The sequence below is a fragment of the Dipodomys merriami genome, unplaced genomic scaffold (assembly GCF_024711535.1).
Source record: "Dipodomys merriami isolate MVZ:Mamm:240054 unplaced genomic scaffold, mDipMer1.0.p SCAF_4, whole genome shotgun sequence".
NCBI lineage: Eukaryota > Metazoa > Chordata > Mammalia > Rodentia > Heteromyidae > Dipodomys > Dipodomys merriami.
In genome coordinates, this window is record NW_027205603.1 from 39,153,279 (window position 1) to 39,175,141 (window position 21,863).

Consider the following 21,863-nt stretch of genomic DNA (forward strand, 5'->3'; position numbering starts at 1 on the left):
TTCCAATTCTTGGAGTTCATTTTGATATGCTTTATTATATTTGGTTCTTTGCACTTAGCAATTGGGCTACTGTGATCCCTGCTAAGAATATCATAGACATAATCTAGTTATTACAAATGAGGGAACATGCAACCTATATTTCTTTGGGCCTGGATTGCTTCATTTAATATGATATTTCTAGGTCTTTCTATTTCCTTACAAATGTCATTTTTTCTCAGGGAGGAATAGAACTCCATTGTGTATATATATCACATCTTCTTGATCCATTCATCTACTGGGTTAGTTCCATATCTTAGCTATGATAAATAATGCTGCAATGAACATAGTTATGCTAGTAGCTTTAGTGTGGCCTTGTTTATGATTGTTTGGGTAAATCCAGGAGGGGGACTGCTGAATCACAGGGAGGCACTTTGTTTAGTCTTTTGAGGAACTTCCATACTGCTTTCCAGAGTGGTTGAACAAGTTTATACCCACCAGCAGTGTAGTAGCATTCCCTTTGGCCACATCCCTGCCTGCATCTGTTGTTACTAGATTTCTTGATAATGGCCATTCTATCTGGGGTAAGATGGAATCTCAATGTTGTTTTTATTTGCATTTCTTTTATTACCAGAGGTGTTGAACATTTCTTCATGTGTGTATTGGTCATGCTTATTTCCCCTTCAGAGACTTCTCTCTTTAAGTCTTTAACCCACTTATTAATGGGGTGGTTGTTTTCTTTGAGGATTTCTTTTGGGGGAATGTAATTTTTTGAGTTCTAAGTATATTTTAGATATGAGGCCCTTGACTGTTGTATAGCTAGTAAAGATCTTCTCCCAATATGTGGGCTTTCTCCTGATCTTGCTAGCTATGTCCTTTGCCATGCAGAAGCTCTGCAGTTTAGTACAATTCCATTTATCCAACCTGTCTTTGATTTGTTCTGTTTCAACCTTTGCCAAGGAGCCCTAGTGTTTCTTCTATTCCTTTCTGTAATATTTTCAGAACTGCTTTTGTCTACAGGTCTTAGTGATATGTAAGGATCTAATTTCAATTTTCTACATTTGTAAAACCAATTTTGCCAGTGCCATTTGTTGAAGGGACTGTCTTTCTTCCATCCTATTTTTTTTTTTTTGGCTCCCCTATCAAAGATTAGGTGGCCATAGGTTAGCAGGTTCATTTCTGGGTTTTCAGTTTTATTCCATTGGTCCTCAGGCCTGTTCTTGTGCCAGTACCAAGCTGTTTTTAATACTACAGCTTTGTTATAGAGTTTGAAGTTTGGTATTGATATTCCTCCAGCACTGTTCTTCCTGCTAAGGATTGTTTTTGCTATTTATTATTCCATATGAATTTCTGGATTGCTTCTTCTATTTCATTAAAGAATGATGTTGTGATATTGATGGGTATTGCATTGAATTTGTAGATAGTCTTTGACAGTATTGCCATTTTCACAAAGGGTTACATCATTCTTAAGTCCATTGATGGTTATAGTAGTATTTGGTGAGTAGTCACATGAGATAGAAACGTGAAGACCCTTCACGTGCAGACTCACAGTAGGTATTCATTCAACTTATCTTTATATGCTCCTTCCTTAGTCCTCCTTGTCATCAGTTTTCTAATCATTTTCTTTCTAAGTTCCAGATTAGTCAGTGAAACAGGTATTACCATGCATTGTTATGGATGTATACATCTTTCTGTTCAGACTGAAAAACAGAAACACCTGCACCAAGAAAGCTCTGCCCACTAGTAGTATTTCCACTTAATCACTTCAGGACACTTCCAATAGAGAGCTGTTCAAGTCCTTCATCAGAATCAAACCTTTGATTTAAGTTCAAAATACTTTTCTCAATGGGTTATTAGAGACTATTGACTTAAATATTGCAGAAAATGAGAGTTGCAAAGGTGAGTAATGTAGTCATAGAGTTGTGGTTGTCTGGGTCACTGTTCATAAAAATTATGTATTTCTCTAAAGAGATATTTGAATCTGATCTCATATATACCACTTCCTCTTAATGATGGAGTGACTAAAACATTTAGTAAGTCTACAGATGGCAGAAGCATTGCAGGAAAGGAAGGAAGTTCATTTCCAGAATTATTACTTAGTGAGGGAACAAGGGGTATCTATAAATGGCTCCATGTAATATGCCTGATGGCTGACTGATCCCTCCAGAGAATGATTAAATTTATAGTTCTAGGACAGCCAAATTTTGGTTTTGTTGTTTGATAATGCATCAGATGTATTATGGAAGCTCAAGTCATAGGGTAATTTGACAGCTCATAGTCAAGCATTTAGTTTCATCTAGGGCCCAGTATAAGACAATAATTTCTTAAAAGGAGAATAGTTATTCATAGCAAATGGCATATCTTAACTCCAAAATCCTAAAATACTGTCCAGATGCATTAACAGGGGCTTGCCTAATATTCCTAACCTATTGCAGACCCTTGAGTTATCTGTTGTGTCATAAAACCCAAGTGATGGAGAAGTTTGCATGGATTCTTTACATATATTTTTCAGGTTCTGAGCCCAACTTGGCCTTTCATTTTTTTGTTTTGATAAATACACATAACATGGAAATTTCATTTTAATCACTTCTGTGTGTGTGTAGAAAGCAGTGGTCTTAAGTATATTTTTATTGTACAACCACCACTGCTATTGTTGAGAAATGAGAATTTTCCCTTCTCATTTCTTTTTCTCTACAGGTACTTTGATATGGTTACCATGGGGATTGCATGTATCATTCCTAAAATCATCACCATCTACAATCCAAACTACAGTCACATACAAACTACTACAAAAAATACTCTTTTACAGCTCTAATTTATGCTACTGGTGTCACAATTACATCTTTATAAATTATATGCCCATTAATAAAGATTTATAATTATGAAATATTTGCATTCTCCCTGTACAATGTGAAAGATAGAATTTAAAAAACAGTATGTTAAATGGTAACTCCTTTGTACAACTAGTTAAGATAATTCAGAAAAAAAGGAAAAAATTATATTGGCTTCATAATTTCCTATGTTCTTATTTTTATCAGAGATCTTCATAAGGCTTTAGTGATGTCTAGAATTCTTTTATTTCAACTTGAGCCTTTTATTTCAACTTGAATGATTCCCTGTAGCCTGGTAGTAACAAACTGCCTAAACTTTGATCTTTCTGGAAATGTCTTAATACCACCCCATTTTGAAGGGAAACTTTGCCAGATACAGAAGTCTTGGTTGATAATTTTCTTGTTTAATTTTTGTTTTTTGTCTGCACTAAATATATCAACTCGGTGCTTCTGGCTTCAAGATTTCTGCTGAGAAATTGACAAATAATCTATCAAGTTTCCCAAGCTGATGCTCAGTTACTTTTATAATGTTGTTTTCAAAATTGTATTTGTCTTTTTCTTACTGTAATGTGTCTTGGTGTGAATCTTTTTCCATTTACCACTCTGTGAATTCATGATTTCCATAAACTTGGAGAGTGTTCCTCTATTATTTCCCCAAATCTCTGTACTTTCTCTTTCTTCACTTGTAAATTCCACCAGTTATGTTAGATCTACCTAATGGTCTCACATAAGTCTCTTAGATTCTGTTCGTTTTTCTTTATTTTTTTCCATTTCTGTTCCTAAGACTTAATAATTTCAAATGTCTTTTATTCAAATCTAGTGATTCTTCTCCCTCTTCAATTCTACTGGTAAACCCCTTTAATTAATTTTTACTTGTATTTTTTTCAGCTCCAGAATTTGTTTGGTTTTTATCTTTCTCTTTGTTTATATTTTAATTTTGTTCATATGTTATTTTCCTGGCTTCCTTTTGTTCTTAATCTATATTTTCCTTTAGTTCCTTGAGCATACTTAAAAGACAGTTATTTTAAAGTCTTGGTCTAGTAAATCGGTTGTTTATGTTTCCTAGGGAAAAGTCTTGCCTCTTTATTTTCTTTCTTTGAGTAGACCATGTTTTCCTGTTTTTATTTTGGTGTATTTTTTGTTTTATTTTTTAAACTAAGCAGTTGAAAAATGTTCTTTTCCACTATTGTAGGACTGGTCACAGAAGCTTCACTAATTCTCTGGGGCTTGGTTCTAAGATGAGTTCAAGGAGAAAGGTCTTAATGAGATTTTGTTGTTGTTGTTGCTGTTGTTGTTGTTCGTGGGGCTCGAACTCTGGGCCTGGTTCGGCCCCTCAGCTCTTCAGCTCTAGGCAAGCACTCTACCACTTGAGCCACAGTTCTGGTGGTTAATTGGAGATAAGAGTGTCACAGACTTTCCTGCCCCAGCTGGCTTTGAACAGTGATCCTCTGATCTCAGGCTCCTGGGTAGCTAGAATTACAGGCATGTGCCACTGAACCTGGCGTATGGAATTTTCTTTTAAAAACAGAATTGGGGTTTGAACTCAGGACTTTGTACTTGCTGAACAGGTAGGTGTTCTATTACCTGAGCCATATCCTCCATGCCTTTTTGCTTGGTCCTGCCTCCAACCTTGACCCTCCTACCCATGCCTCTCATGTAGCTAGAATTACAGACATGTCCCAGCATGCCTGTTTATTGATTAATTGGGGAGAAAGGTCTTGCTAACTTTTTTCCATGGCTGGCCTTGAACCTGATCTTCTGAATCTCCATTTTCTAAGTAGCTAGGATTGCATAGGTAAGCCACTGTGACTGGCCTCATGAGGCTTTTTTTGTCTAAACATGCATCTTGCATAGCACGTGTATGTGTTTTCCCCATTGTCTGTAGGGTTGCTTTTAAGGGTCAACATTTTAGTCTTTAATCAGATTTTGATGACCTATTGTATGTCTCCTTCCACTCTAATCTTTTACCCTAGCTGTCTATTGACCCCCTTCAGCAGCACCTACTGCTTCTCCTGGTTTGAGATCCAAGCTAGCAATTATGAACCAGTCCTTAGTGTATCCTCTGCTGTGTTCAAATATGGAAAATAAAGTATACTGTGCTCTCTCCAATTCAGTTGCTGTTGCTATTTTATTTTTCTTGCTTTTGTCTACCTTTGATATCGGAACAATAGCTGCCTCAGAAAATTAGTTGGGACGATTTTTTTCTTTCACTTTTTGTTTTCTGGAAAAGTTTGTGTACAAATGTCATTTCTCCAATAATGTCTGATAGGATTCACTAGTGAAACTATCTGGCTTCTCATTATGGGAAGATTTTAAACCATTAATTCCAATTTCTTTACTTAGTAACTCTTTATAAACTAAGTTCTACATATCCCTAAAGAGTAGTTCCCAAAATATAGCTACAAAATTTTAGAAACAGTAGTATTATAATTTTTTCCATTTCTCTTAAAATGTTTTCTGGATCTTGTCCAAATTTCTAAGATATATATCATTTCATAACAAAATACTACCTGTTAAATATGCAACTTGTAAGTAAAAAGTCTGCATCTAATGTGATGGTGAACAATAAATGAAATAAGAAAGGCAATGGAAAGAAATTTTGTCTTGAAGTTTGGTTTTAGAAGCCAGGCCTAATAATAAGTATGTTTATGGAATTATGATATATTAATGAATAATCATCTAGAGAAGGTCTAGCTTTTAAAAAAAATACTGTGGGCTCTGGTGGCTTATGCCTATAATATTAGCTGCTCAGGAGGCTGAGATCTGAGGATCATGGTTCAAAGCTAGCCTGGGCAGGAAAGTACAAGAGACTCTTATCTCCAGTTAACCAGAAAACTGGAAGTGGAGCTGTGGTTCAAAGAAGTAGTACACTAACTTTGAGCACAAAAACTAGGGAGAGCACCCAGGCCCTGAGTTCAAGCCCCACACCTGACCAATAAAAAAAAAAAAAAAACCAGACTGTATACATTCATTTATCTGTTTCCTCTTTAAACTCTACTGACTGAACCATGAAGATGAAAATATGGCATAAAACCAGAAGAACAACATATAGCTTAAGTGGTAGAATGCCAGCTGTGAGCAAGACAAGCAAAAGTGAGTGAGAATGTGAGGCCCTGAGTTCAAGCCCAGTACCACTTCTACCTAAAAAAAGAAGTTATTCTTAAAACATCTCAGAATTAATTTATTTTTAGGTAGGTAATGTACTTCTCTAAGGAAGACATTTAAGTAGCCAATATATAAATATAAAAACTATGACTTTACAGGACTGGGAAGGTGGCTCAGTGGTAGAGCTCTTGCCTTGCATGCATGAGGCCCTGGGTTCGATTCCTCAGCACCACATAAGCAAAAAGAAAAAAGCCGGAAGTGGCGCTGTGGCTCAAGTGGTAGAGTGCTAGCCTTGAGCTGAAGACTGAGGGACAGCGCCCAGGCCCAGAGTTCAGGCCCCACGACCGGACCCCCCCCCCAAAAAAACTATGACTTTGCAAGATATATATATATATATATGTATATATATATATATATGTATGTATGTATGTATGTATATACTAACAATATCAAATTTAAACTAATTCTTTAAATAATTAACTAAAAAAACTAAAATAATTCTTTAACTATTTAAGAATTTCAATGTAATACAAGAGATAGAAAGGTCCACACTTCTAATAAGGAGTCAGTATGGTATTGGCAAGTGTATGGTTTCCAGGAGACTGCCATTGAGGAAAACCCATAAATATTCAGAATGCATACAATACAGTGAGGTATCGTGGATACTTGATTTTTTTTTCTATAATACTACCCAATTTCTGTCAAAAACATGCTATCTTTCAACAAATCTGAATCTTTTTTATGTGTGTGTATGCTGGTCCTGAGGCTTGAACTAAAGGTCTAGATGCTGCCTGCCTCTGACCTTCTTTTCCTCAAGGCTAGCACCCTACTACTTGAGCCACTGCTGCATTTCTGGCTTTTTTGGTAGTTTAGTGGAGATAAGAGTCTCATGGACTTTCCTGCCTGGGCTGGCTTCCAACCATGATCCCCATATCTCAGCCTCAGTAGCTAGGATTACAGGCATGAGCCACCACTGCTTGGTTCTAAATCAGTTTTTATTACCTTAGATTAAGCACACTATCTTTTACCTTGCCCCTAAAGGGCACCATTTACTTCTGGGGAGGCATACTGTATTTTCACAAAATTATGAGCAAGAGAACACTTGAAACACAACTGACAACCATGTGGAACTGACTGAAACTTCTGCATCAATTGGGCTACTTGATAAGCAGACAGAAAATAATTTTTTTGTTTTTGAAATTTCTTGATTTAATTTTGTTAACTACAGTGGGTTAAAACTGTGTGTGGTATATCTATGAATAAGGTACATTTTGTGTATTCAAAATTCAGTTAACTTTTTTTTGTACTGGTCTTGGGACTTGAACTCAGGCGTCTGGGTGCACTCCCATAGCTTTTTTGCTCAAGGGCCCTCTGCCACTTGAGCCACAGTCCTACTTCCAGATTTTTTGGTGGATAAATGGAGGTAAGAGTTTCACAGACATTCCTGTTCATGGCTTTGAACCATAATCCATAGATCTCAGCCTGCTGATAGCTAAGATTACAGGCATGAGGCACAAGTGCCCAGTTTAATTCAAACATTAAGGTGAAATTTGTTCACCTTGGAATAAGTGAATGTGACTAATAATAGTGATCACTGGCTTTAGGAAGTAGAGTGATTAAATGTCCAGAGTCCAAGCTTTAAAAATAGTATTCCCAGTACTTGGGAAAACTGAGACAGATAAGCTGTGAATTTGAATTTGAGGATTGCCTACATTCTGTAGTGTATTTGAGACCACATTTAGCTATATGAGACCATGTATCAGGAAAGGAAAAAAAAAGATATACAATTTTTTTTGCCAGTTCAGGGGCTTGAACACAAGGCCTAGGTATTGTCCCTGAGCTGCTTTTTGCTCAAGGCTAGCATATTACCACCTGAGCCACAGTGCCACTTCCAGCTTTTTCTGTTGATGTGGTACTGAGGAATCAAACCCAGGGCTTTGTGCATGCTAGACAACCACTCTACCACTAAGCCACATTCCCAGCCTTTAAAACATTTTTACAACCCATAAAACTTAGTCAAAAATAGGCAAATATATAGATATATATTTCAACCAGCCAGAAATATATATTTCAATCAGCCAGAAAGCTGAGGCCAGGAGGATTGCAAGTTTGAGGCCAATCTAGGCTACATAGCAAAACCCTGTATCAAAAGAAAAAAACAAAGAGTCTGAGCAGGCATGTTTCCAAGGAAGACAATCAAGTGATTATTACCACATGAAAAGATGTTGTACATCATTGTCGTTAGGGAAATGCAAATCAAAACCACAGTGAGTTATCACTTCATAGCCATTAGGCTAGTTATCATATTCATATGTCTACCCCCACGCATGCATGCACAACAGGAAATAGCAGATATTAGTGAGTATGTGGAGGTAATGGAAACCTTGTACACTGCAGGTGGAAATATAAAACAGCACTGTTTAGGTGGAAAACAGTTTGACAATTTCTTTTTTTTTTTCTTTGGGTCCAGTCGTGGGACCTGAACTCTGGGCCTGGGGGCTGTCCCTCAGCTCTTCAACTCAAGGCTAGCACACTACCACTTGAGCCATAGCACCACTTCCAGCTTTTTTTTTTTCCTGCTTATGTGGTGCCTACGAATCAAACCCAGGGCCTCATGCATGCAAGGCAAGCACTCTACCACTGAGCCAACTTCTCAGCCCCCAACTTCTTAAACTTAACATACCAGTTACTATCTGATTGAGTAACTCTATCCTAGGTCATATGCCCAAAATATCTGAAAGCATTATTTCAAACAGATACTTGAGCATAATTGTGTATAACAGAATTTTCTACAATAGTCAACAAGCAGAAACAATCCCAAAGCCCATTAGCAGCTTATTGAATCACAAAATATTACATATACATACAGTGGATTATTATTCAGTATTACAAAGGAAAGTAATTATGGCATGTTCTCATTCTTCAAGGAAGAACCAATGGAGACATTATGCTAAGTGAATTAAGCCAGACACAAAAGGAAAAATGCTGTATGACCCCACATACATAAGGCAATTAGAATAGCCACACCCGTAGAAACCAAAGGTATAGTAAGAGATTACCGGGGGTTGGGGAAAAAGAATTTGTGTAGTCCATTTTATATTGCTATAACAAAATACCTGAGGCTGGGAATTTATAAAGAAAAGATGCTTGTATTAATTCATAGTTCTGGAGATTCATGAACATAGTGCCAATATTTACTGGCTTCTAGTGAGAACCTGGGCTACATCAGAACATGGCAAAAGATGGGGATAGAAACAAGCATACACAAACAGGGGTACATATACCAGAGATAGGAAGCAAGAGGTAAAAGACAGCCTTGCTTTATCACAGCATGCTCTTAGATAACTAATCTAATTCTGGGAGAAAAAGAACTCACTGCCACAAGAACATTAATCCCCAATGGGTGCCAGTAGTTCACACCTACAATCCTAGCTACTCAGGAAACTGAGATCTGAGGATCGTGGTTCAAAGCCAGCATAGGCAGGAAGTCTGTGAAACTCGTATCTCCAATAAATAAATTTTAAAAATCCAGAAGTGGAGCTGTGGCTCAAGTGGTAGAACACTAGCCTTGAGCAAAAGAATTTAGGGGCAGCACCCAGGCCCTGAGTTTATGCCCCAGGACTGGTAAAAGCAAAAGAACATTAATCCCTCCTAAGAAACCTAATCATCTCCTAATGGTGCTACTAACTCCTAATACAATTACTTAGTAATTAAATTTCCAACATGAGTTTTGGAGGGAACAAACCTTAGGAGAGAGAAATAGAGAATTAGAGTTAGTGTTAGGATATAGAGTTTCAGTTTGGAAATCTGGAAATGAAGAAATGGTTGCAAGGCACTGTGATTATACTTCATGCTACTGAATTATATACTTATAAATGGTTGAAGTAGTAAATGTCATGCTAAGCATTTTTTACTTAACAAAATCCTCCTAACTCAACCCTGGAGATGTCTAAGGACAAAAACTTGGTTCATTGTTTGAGTCAACCACTTTCTCCTATGCTCTACAATTCAACTAACTCTGTTCAGGCAGGTCACCACACCCAGATGGAAGGTGCAGCCCCTTAAAAATGCTCACAGTGCTTGCATGCCTAGAACATGTCAATGGCTTCCCCTGAGAACAGGTGCCAGAGCCTCTGATATATCAACTTGGTGTGTTTTATCTCATCTGAGTTGATCTTATACATTGTTTTCCTCTAGTTTTTTTTTTTTTTTTTTTTTTTTACCAGAAAGCATTGGTAAAACCTTTTAAGAAGGTAAAATAGTTACTGTGTCTTTGTATTTCAATTTCAGATGTTCTGAATTAACTGAGAATAATGAGGTGGTTTACTAAGTTGCCGTTTGTATAATTAGGATTTTTTTCTTAGGATTCTTTAATTCAGATCAGGTCTATGATAGGTGATGTGAATGTTATTGATAGTGCTTATGTGCTTTGTTGGAAACCATATGCCTTGACAACTCAGCTCTTATGTATGTTTCCTTAGTTTGAGCAATGTATCCAACCTCAGCAGGCAAAATGATATAAATGCAGTGAACCTCCTGGCAATTATGATCAACCATGCAGACTTCCAGTCAGCAACACAGGCAAAACTGGACTACACGCAAGGGGAGAAGTGGGAATAGAGTTACAGATAAGCCATAAAGCAAAGTAGAATATTAATTAAAATTTAAATGAAAGGAATGCTTAACAAGTAGCTTTTTTTAAAGTTACAAATATTTGTGAAAAATCCCTTTAGAACAAGCTATAAGAAATAACTTGCTTTTACTTTAGATAAATTCCATTCCCATAAAAGATTACTTTTCCCATAAAAGATTACTAGAAGTATTTCTTATAATCTGTTTAGAGTTACATTTGCCAAAGAATCCTTAGATGACTGACTGTCCCTTATTCCATTACTTTAAATGGAATTGCAAACATTGCTCAGAGTTACAATAAATGGAGTCATGATGATTCACAAGAAATAGAAGCCCCAAAGGTCATACATGTATGAATAAAAACTGCAATAAATTAACATGCTAGCCCTTCTGAAAAGACAAATGACCAGAAATGGAGTGAAAGAGGCAAAAAGTTCTACCTTTGGGATAAGTTACCCAATACTGAACTCTCTGAAGTTACTTATGTCCTCAAAGTCCTTGTTCTGACATCTTAAATATTCTGGTCTTGTAAATTTCTTGCCCATTTGTCTTTATATCTTTGCTCAGGCTCCATTCTCTACACTGAACACCCACCTCAGGCTCCCCAAGTACAAACCTGGTATGTGACTCTGTTTAAGTGTCACACTTAGACATACTCTCTAATCTTGTATAAAGTTCTATAAAGACCAGCTTTTCTTTTTTTTTTTTTTTTAAGGTATTTGTACCTGCTACATGATCTTTGGGCATCTCTAACCACAGATATATTCCCAAGATTGGGACTGGCCCCTCTTCCTAGTCTATGTTGCACCTCTCCTTGTGTGTGTGTGTGTGTGTGTGTGTGTGTGTGTGTGTGTGTGTGTGTGTGTGTGTGTGTGTGTGTGTGTGTGTGTGTGTGTGTGTGTGTATTTCCTATCACACCCACTTCCCACAGCTTCACAATCTATTACCTGTGAGACCTGTGAACAGGTCTCTAAAATCTTACTCCTTTTGTCCTAAACTTTTCTCAAAAGTTCAGTACATTGTTTCTGCTGTGTACTATATATCTGTGCCACATTGTCCCTTCTAAAAGATCACTTACTAAATCTGCAGTGGTAATGTCCATTTTCCCTGTACAACCAACATTTTCCTTAAATCCACTATCCTTCTGGTCATTTAGATGTGAAACTCTACTCATTCTCACTTCCATACCCAACCCATTACAAAGTCTTACCTGGTCTATACATCTTCATTTTATTTAATTTCAGCCCCTATTTCTGAATCAATCTCCCTATACCCCACACCCTGCCCCAAACCTACAATTCCTGTCTTGTATATTACTGTATCCATAATATCTAGAATGGTATATTATCTAGTGTGGAAAAGCAGTAGATACAAAGTGAAGAATAAATGGATGTGTGGATAAGTTTACCATCCAAATACCTCTGTGCAAATGATTTTCTTACCTTGGAGTGCTCTTACACCACTCTTTTTCTTTTTGTTATTATCTTTAAGTAGTTGTACAAAGAAGTTCCCATTCTACAAAACAAAGTGTCTGACATCTCTCCTAACCCATCCCTTCTCTCACTTTTTTTTCTTTAATTGAGATTAGGTGATTACATAAATTTCACATATTTCATAGTATTGTGGAATAGTTACACCATATTTTCAAGAATCATATGGTTATAGATGCATGTGGTTCCCCTATGCTACTCTTATGTCTGCTTTTGTGCCAATGACATGCTGTTGTTGTTACTACAACCTGTAGTATAATTTTATACTGAGTATGGTGATACATCCAGCATTCTTTTTGCTCAGAAGTTCTTTGGGTGTTTTGGAGTTTTTCATGCTTTTATATGACTTTTAGGAATTTTTTTAGTTCTGTGAAGAATGTCATTTGAATTTTCATGAAGGTTTTCACTGAATCTATAGATCAATCTTGGTTATATGACCATTTTCACAATATTAATTCTGCAGATCCACATACACGAGAGGTTTTTCCATCCTCTAGTATCATCTTAAATTTCTCTCTTCAGAGTTTTATAGCTTTAATTATGAAGGTTTGTCATTTCTTTGAATGATCATATTACCTACACTATCCCCAATTTTTTTTGTTTTGTTTTGACGTTATTTGTGCTGGCCTCAAAATTGGAATTTTGCCCCCAATTTCTATCAAAGTGAGTTTGTTAGGGTAAAAAAATCTAGGGATTTTTGAGTGTTGATTTTTTGTCTTGCTGAATTGTTGAATTTGTTTATCAGATTATATGGAAATTTGGTGAAATCTTTAACATTTTGTATATACAAGATCACAATTAGGAATAATTTGAGTTTCTCTTTTTTATGTATTCATTTTATTTGTTTTTCTTGATATCTCTTTGCTAGAATTTCAAGTGCTATATTAAATAAGTGAGAGTGAACATCATTGTCTTGGCCATGATTTTAAAGGAAATGTTTTCAATCTTACCTAACTCATTATGATAATGGCTATGTGCCTGTCTATTGTATTACAGTCTTTCTTAGCTTGTGGTGTAATCTTTCTATTCTTACTTTTTGGGGAGATTTTACTGTGAAGGAATATTGAATTTTATCAAATGCTTCTTCTGCCTATTGAAATACTTCTTCTGCCTCTTATGATTTTTCTCCTTGGTTCTATTCATGTACTATATTATGTATATTTATTTGTGTATATTGAACCATCCTTGCTTACCCTGGAATGAAACAAATTTGATTGTAATGTATGATCTTTTCAATGTACTGTTAAATTTATCTTTATTCTTTCCTGTGCTCTGTGGTTACATTTATCATCTTCTCTGTGCAGGATTACTTTATCTTCTTCAGTGCTGGCTTGGTAGTCATGGATTCTTTTAATTTATGCTTATCTTGGAAGGTCTTTATTTCTCCTTTGATTCTTACAGATAACTTTGTTGGATATAATAATAGAGGTTGATTGCTATTTTCTTTCAGAGTTTGAAATTCATCATTTCAAGATCTCCTAGCCTTCACCTAACCTGCTGTTATTCTGATAGGTTTGCCTTTGTGAGTTAGGATTTTTGTCTTGTCACTCTCACCATTCTATCTTTGTTTTGTACTCGTGATCTGAACTATTATATGGCATGGAAAGGTTCTTTTTAGTCAGATCTTTTTGGGGTTATATATGCCTTCTGTGCCTGGATGTCTATATCTTTCATTTAGGATATTTGGTGTTATTATTTCATGTAATACATTTCCCATGGCTTTTTCTCCACAATGAATATGTAAGTACAGTCTTTTAATCAGAGGCCTTGTATATTCTGTTCATAATTCTACATTCTTTTCTTTATTATTGTCTACATGTTCTCATTTATCAGCTTTGCTTTAAGCCCTGAACTTTCTCATATTGCTTGATAAATCATTGATGAGGATGTCAGCTAAGTTTTTTATTTGACTATTGAGCATTTTAATTTGAAAATTTGTTTATTTTTAAAATCTGTTTGTTGAAATTCTCATTAATATCCCTTATTATCACCCTCAATTCATTCTGTTGTCTTTCTTTTTTTTCTTAGAATTCACTATCCTCTTAAAAATTATTATTTATACAAGTAGAGGGAGGAATGGGTAAGCAAATAGTCATTACAGTCAATGTATGTTATGTGAAAATTCTATAGGGATTGGAGATGTGGCTCATTTGAAAAAGTGCTAGCCAGAAAACAAAAGTGTCAGGTATAAAAGCATTTGAATCCCAGTTTGGACTCCCTTCTAAAAAAAAGAAATTGAGCTATGCAACCTGAGGGTTAACATGGGAGTGGGAATAATTGGGGAGAATGATTGAAGAATGACCTTGAATAAGATGCATTATACTCATAATTTGGCATGGAATTGTGACCTCTTTGTGCAACTACTTAGTAATAAAAAATCATTATTTTGAATTTTTATTTTGAATTTAATTTTATTGTCAAGGTGATGTGTAGAGGGGTGACAGTTACATAAGTAAAGTAGTGAGTACATTTTTTGTAGAACTTTTTTTGTTTTGTTTTGTTTTGTTTTTGCAAATCCTGGTGCTTGAACTCAGGGCCTGGGTACTGTCCCTGAGCTTCTTTTGTTCAAGGCTAGCACTCTACCACTTGAGCTACAGCACCACTTCTGGTTTTTTCTGTGTATGTGGTAGTGAGGAATTAAACCCAGGGCTTCATGCATGTGAGACAAGCACTTTACCACTAAGCCACATTCCCATTATTTTGAATTAAAAAATTTATTGTAAAGGTGATGTACAAGGGGTTACAGTTATATGTCAGGTAAAGAGTACATTTCTTTTTCAACTATTTTGAATTCCTTATCTGCCATTTTATTTACATCAATATCTTTGGAGTCAGTTGCTAGATAATTATAAACTTTCACAAGTCATGTTACTTTTCTTTATATTTCTTCTGTTTCTTTGAGATTTGCTCATCTGTTGTAAAAACCGTCTCTTCCTCTTTTTTTATTGTCAAGGTGATGTACAGAGGGGTTACAGATACATAAGAAATGAAATAAGTACATCCTCCTCTTTTATGTAGGAGAGATGTCATGGAACAGCTTTCTCTTTGTTATGTGTCCTAGGACATCAGATTTTTGTGAAGTGTTGATTATACTTCTGAATAGATTTTACAGTGTCATTTCCCTGTTACCTCTTTGGTGAGGATTAATGTATTCGGACACAGTGAATGCTGTGTTGGAGCCCAAAGTACTATGTTCTCAGTAGCCATGTGAGCTTCTTGGTGTGTACGTGTGAGACACACAACAGAGCTTAGTGCTAGCCTGGCTTTAGAGGCACATAAAATTAATCTATCCAGTGTAAACTCCAGCTGAAGAAACTTTGATTCCATGCTGCTTTGTACTAGCAAGAAGGGAAACTGAAAGCCAGAACAACAAGCTTGGAACACAAACCACTCCCAAAGACTAGTAAGGAATAGAATTAAATAAGTAAAGTCTATCTCTCAGCCTTTGTTCCCTCCAGGATCCCAAGAAAGAAAGAAGTACAGATTAATCAGCAGATGTAGTGAATTTCCATTCTTGCCTGTACAACCAACTAAGAAGAAAATGCTTAAGAATTTGTTTTCTTTTGTAAAATTAAGACCTTTTCTTTTCTTTCTTTTTCTTGGGACTATTTGATTTACCAATTGTTTTGTATGTATATACACATTTTTTGGTATTTGTTCCTCGTGTGCAATGTACATATTGTTTTTTTCTCTTCTAATAGTAAGATTATTTTATTTTTTCTCATAATTATAGCCTTTATTTTCTATTTTTTATTGTGAAAATACTGTACAGAGATGTTCTTATCAAGCATTGTAGCCTCCTCCTTTGTTTCCCCTTCCCATCCTTCCCATCCCCTCCCCTTGCTCACCCCACCCAATCCTCCTTCCTCCCCTCTCCCCACCCAATTCTCCTCTCCCCTTCCCCCCAACCAAAACGACTTGTACATCTCATTGTTGCAACGGATCCACCTGTACCCTATTTAAACGATTTGTTTTTTCCCTTCTCCTCCACAAATTATATCGACATCAAATACAGTGAAAGCAGGGGTGATACCTTGGGGGAGGGATATTTTCTATTTTTCTACTGCTTTCTCCCTTTTCACTTTTGAGTATTCTGGTTTTACTTTTGCCATTTCCCATTTTCTTCCCTCTTGGTTATTTTTTCTTTGTTTTTTTTTTTTTTTTATTTTCTTTTGGGCTTATATTATTTCTGTCTGCACCTCTTGTAGATGTTATGAATTATGGGTGTCATAGTTGGTACATGTTTTGTTTTCTTTCTTTTTTTTTTTTTTGTCGGTCGTGGGGCTTGAACTCTGGGTCTGGGCGTTGTCCCTCAGCTCTTCAGCTTAAGGCGAGCGCTCTACCACTTGAGCTACAGCGCCACTTCCGGTTTTCTGGTGGTTTATTGGAGATAGGAGTCTCACCGTCTTTCCTGCCCGGGCTGGCTTTGAACCGCGATCCTCAGATCTCAGCCTCCTGAGTAGCTAGGATTACAGGCATGAGCCACCAGCGCCCGGCTTATGTTTTGTTTTCTATTTGCACCTGTCCTGTGGCTTGAACTGTTCCTAAGTTTTGTTTCTGTTTTGGCTCAAGGCTAGCACTCTACTACTTGAACCATAGCTTCACTTCTGCACTTTGGTGGTTAATTGGAGCTAAGAGTCTCATGGACTTCCCTGCCCAGGCTATCTTGGAATCATCGTCCTCAGATCTCAGTTTCCTGTACTTGGTTTTTAATTTATTTTTACATTGGCCTCCCTGCCATTTGTTGTTGTTTTTATTCGTTTTTTTTTTTTTTTTTTTCCAGTTTAGACAGTGCTGGGAGCAAGCATGACAGTACAAGAATTTGGTGAAGGCACTCAGCCACTGAGCTATACTCCCAGCCCAGGTAAGAGCCAGTAGTTCTGCTTTACACACAACCAGCCCCCACTCAAGCATCAACAGATAATTTATCTTAAAAATTAGGGAGGATAATGAACCCCAACCAATGAAGTTTCTAATGTCTTCCTTAAAAATTTTGTCTTCTCAGTATCTTTTATGCTATTTTGAGCAACATCCATTGCCTGGAATCATTGAATACCTAATGCACACAAAATACTTGCTGAACAAGTGATTAGCAACAAATGAACAGAAGCACATATTAAGAAATTAGAGGTATGCCTGAACCAAGCACATAAATGGGAGTAATTATAGTCATGTTATTATTATTAACATTATTATGACTCAGGGTTTACAAAGTGTGATCCATAGTCTGCCTTTCAAGAGAAAGGAACTATTGTCATAAGGACACAAGATACTTGCCTTATTTACTATGTTGCATTTGCAATAAAGACAAGAAAAATTGTCAGTGAACTGCCTATGTCTTGGCATGTAGAAAACTGTACTACTAGGCAATGAATTCTCCATTACATTCCTATTCATCTCAAAAAGCCAGCTTATACACAGTCCTTTAACAAAATTTACTAATTTCATTATTTGTCAACTTTTGAGTCAACTTCTTTAATCCTTTCTTCCCTTCTTCTCTCCCTCCCTCCCCATCCCTTCCTCCCTTCCTCCTTTCCTTCCTTCCTTCCTTCCTTCCTTCCTTCCTTCTTTCCTTTCTCTCTCTCTCTCTCTCTCTCTCTCTCTCTCTCTCCCCCTCTCCCTCTCTCTCTCTCTCTCCCTCTCTCTCCCTCTCTCTCTCTCTCCCTCTGTCTCTCTCTCTCCCTCTGTCTCTCTCTCTCTCTCTCTCTCTCTCTCTCTCTCTCTCTCTCTCTCTCTCTCTCTCTCTCTCTTTCTCTCTCTTCTTTCTATCTCTGTATTGAGGTTTGAACACAGGGCCTCACACTTGCTAGGCAGACACTCTACTGCTAAGTCATCTCTACTTTTACTTATTTTTTTGGTACTGATTGCTTTCAGCCAGGCATATATATATATATATATATATATATATATATATATATATATATATATATTTTTTTTTTTTTTTTTTTGCTTGCCCCTGTAGCTGGAATGACAGGTATGCATCATGACACGTAGCTAAGATGGAATATCTCAAACTTCTATGTACTGTCTAGGCTACCCTGGAACAATATTTCTCCTAATCGCAGCCTCTCACATAGATAAGATGACAGGAGTGTGCCACCATGCCAACTATTGGTTGATAAAAGGTCTTGTGAACTTTTCTGCTTAGCAGGACTTGAACCTTGACCCTCCCAATCTCAGACTCCAAATAGCTAGGATTATAAGTGTGTACCATAAGCACTTGGCTTGATTTATTAACATATTGTATGATGAAAGGGACAGTATGTGTTAAGCCCTTGGGCTGCTTGAGGATTGTCTCAAAGAAGACAGTTGTGCTATTGTTTGTTCTGGCAGCTGTGTTTTCCATGAAATGTTTTATTTAATATAATAGCTGACAAATAAAGGATAATTATAAAGATTTGATTATTTGGCAGACATTTTCTCTAAAATGAACCTGTCTCTTCAAAATAAATACCTGACAATGTTTGTTGTCCATGATAAATTAAATTTTCAAGTAAATATTAGACATTTGAAAAAAATTATCCATAATTATGCACATATCCTTAAAGAAATTTCTGGTGAGATTGGTAGTGATAATTTTAAATTAATTTACTTTATTATTATAAAGGTGATGTACAGAGGGATTGCAATTACATGAGTCAGCTAATAAGTACATTTCCTTTTGTATAGTATCTCCTGTTCCCTCACTCTCTCCAAGTCCCTCCCTTCTGTCTCTACCCACTAGCTGTATAGTTCACTTTCTTCCATGTCCAAAGAGAGGTTAGTAATGATATTAATGAACATATTATTTATATTGTAACATGTGCCAACATTTGGAAAATCTTATGACAAAATGAGTCATTATTTTCTAGACAACTAATATATGATTGGTAAAAACATGCCATGGTAAAAAGATATATTTTGTGTGTAAGAGAGCCCAGTGGATTATAATGTAATATAATGTGAGGTGTGTATGTGTGCATGTGTGTATATATATATGGAGGGAAGAAGGGTAAGAAAATTGTTATTATATCCAATGTACATTATATAAAAAATGAACTGAGTAACTTGCAGGTAGGGATGGGAAGGGGAAAGATGGGAGAGAATGATGGAAGGGGTTAAGATTAAGATGTACTTATAACCTGACTTTTGGCATTGAAAACACTTTGTACAACTACTTAATAAAAGTATTTTAAAAAATCATTAAGATGATAATGGCAGATCAGGCAGTCTATTTTCATTACACTGTCTTTAACCTTAAATTTCAATAAACCAATGAATATTAGTATGCTTCTGCCACCATCTTTCACAATAAAACATTCTAGAAATAACAAAGCAAAATTATCAAGAGTAATTCCTCTATCCAGGAATTCATTCCAATAGCTGATTTTCCAGAAGTGTATTTTAGTGGGCTTAAATTCTTTGAAAGAATTGAAAAAATTTTGCGGTGTTTTTGCTTTGTTTTGTTCTTGGCAAGAAAGAGTTATTATTTTCTTTCCTCTGTTGCAAAAATGCACTTTGTTTGGTCTTCCATTTACATTTTATTTATATCTGGCAAAACTCTCATTAAAAATTATCCATTGGAAGTGTTATTTAAATAATTTGAGCTGTATGTGTGTATATGTGTGTGTGCATGCATGCGTGTGTGCATGCATGCATACCAGTACTGGGGCTTCAACTCAGGGACTGGGAGCTCTTAGTTATTTTCTCAAGACTTACTTCTACCACTTGAGTCATAGATCAACTTCCAATTTTTTGCTGGTTAATTGGAGTTAAAAGTCTCACAGATATTCCTGCCAGAGCTGACTTTGAATTGCAGTTCTCAGATCTCAGCCACCTAAGTAGCTAGGATTATAGGCATGAGCCACCATTGCCTAGAAGGACTTACTGCTTTTGGAATAGACTTTAATGTCATAAAATTATTGTAGTATTAAATAAAGCTCTATTGGAATTATCCTTTTTATTAGATAAGCTTAAAAAGTTATTAAAAGGAAAAGCAAATTCTTGTTAAAAGTTGGAATACTTCATGTTACAAGACAATTCTATGTAAGAGAATCTGTTGTGAATATACTGCCTTTTCAGGACCTTACTACAACTATTAGAAGGCCTTTTCCCATGGGAAATCTGTCCTTAAATATTTTGTCATCATTTCCTTTATCATCTTACCAAATTATCTTACCATAGATAGATAGATAGCTAGATAGACAGAAAAGAAAGGAAAGAAAGAAGACGAATTGGAAAGAAGAATAAGATGTCTTATGGATTATTTACTTATTCATGAAATTTTTCTTTCTCTAAGACACTTTTCTACAGTCTCTACCTCTTCTTCAAAATGTTTAATTTGCCAGTCTTAGAAATCTTACTCTTTATTTGAGTAACTCATGTCTAACTCAAAAAATTAGAGAATATAGAATAGTAAGAGACAAAGATTCTATATTGTTCATTTCATTACCTTTTAGAGCAAAAGTGAAAGGACATAGATGATAGACTAGAATACTGAACATCAAAGGTGTTAAAAGAAATTCCAAGTTAAGTGTGTGGTGTGTGTTTGTAATCATAGCCTTTGGGAGGCTGAGGCTGATAGAGCAGGGTCGGTTTTGAAGCTAACTTGGACTACTTAGCAAGACCTTGCCCAAAAGAAAAAGAGAAAGAAAGAAAAGGGGAGAAACAAAAATAAATTCCCATCTTTTGCTTATGTGATACTTTGAGTCAAATTCTGTGTGTGTGTGTGTGTGTGTGTGTGTGTGTGTGTGTGTGTGTGCGCGCGCGCGCGCTTGGGCTTGAACTCAGGGGCTAGGTATTGTCTCTGAGATTCTTTTTCTCAAGGCTAGCATCCTACCACGTGAGCCACAGCCCCACTTTGAGTTTTTTTCTGAGTAGTTTATTGGAGATAAGAATCTCATGGACTTTCCTGCTGGGCTGACTTTGAGCCACGATCTTCAGATCTTAGCCTCTTGAGCAGCTAGAATTACAGGTGTGAGCCACTAGCACCTATCTGGGAGTCTAATTCTTTTATATGTTTACTTTCTATTTTATTATCTTCAAGTAGTTGTACAAAGGGGTTTTAGTTTAACATGTTGTTATTTGCTTTCTTGTAGGTTTTATGAAGGAATTCTGGCCTAGCATTCTAGCTTGGGAGATTTTTTTTCTTGTAAAGATAATGTACAAAGGGGTTACAGTTACATGAACAAGGTAATAAGTCCATTTCCTGTTAAGCATCGTTACACCCTCCTTTATTTTTACCCTACTGTCCCTTTCCTCCCCACCTCTCCAACTCTTCCCTCCCCCCACCCAGTTGTAAAGTTCATTTTCAACATACTGTCTTGTACATCTCATTCTAACGATAGGTATCCTTATTTCAGCATTTTGTTATTTCCCTTCCTCTCCTCAAATTAGAAAAGTGTATATACAAGATGCAGGACACCAGAATCAATTACAGTGACAACAGGGGTTATACCATGGGGGAAGAAAAAAATCACCTAGTATGTTGTAAGTACATTAAAAAGAACAGCAACAAAGATAAAACCTCTTGTGTCCCTATCTAGGGGTTCATTTTGCTTAGAATTAGGTTATATGGTCATATGTACATACCTTTTGACCTCTTCTGCTTGTCCTAGACATATACTAGTTATTGCAGATAAGGGAAACCATGGGACCTATGTTTCTTTCAGTCTGGCTTACTTCACTTAATATAATTTTTTCCAAGTCTTTCCATTTCCTAACAAATGGAGAGGTGTCATTCTTTCTGATGGAGGCATAGAATTCCACGATAGATAGATAGATAGATAGATAGATAGATAGATAGATAGATAGATAGATAGATAGATAGATAGATAGATAGATAGATAGA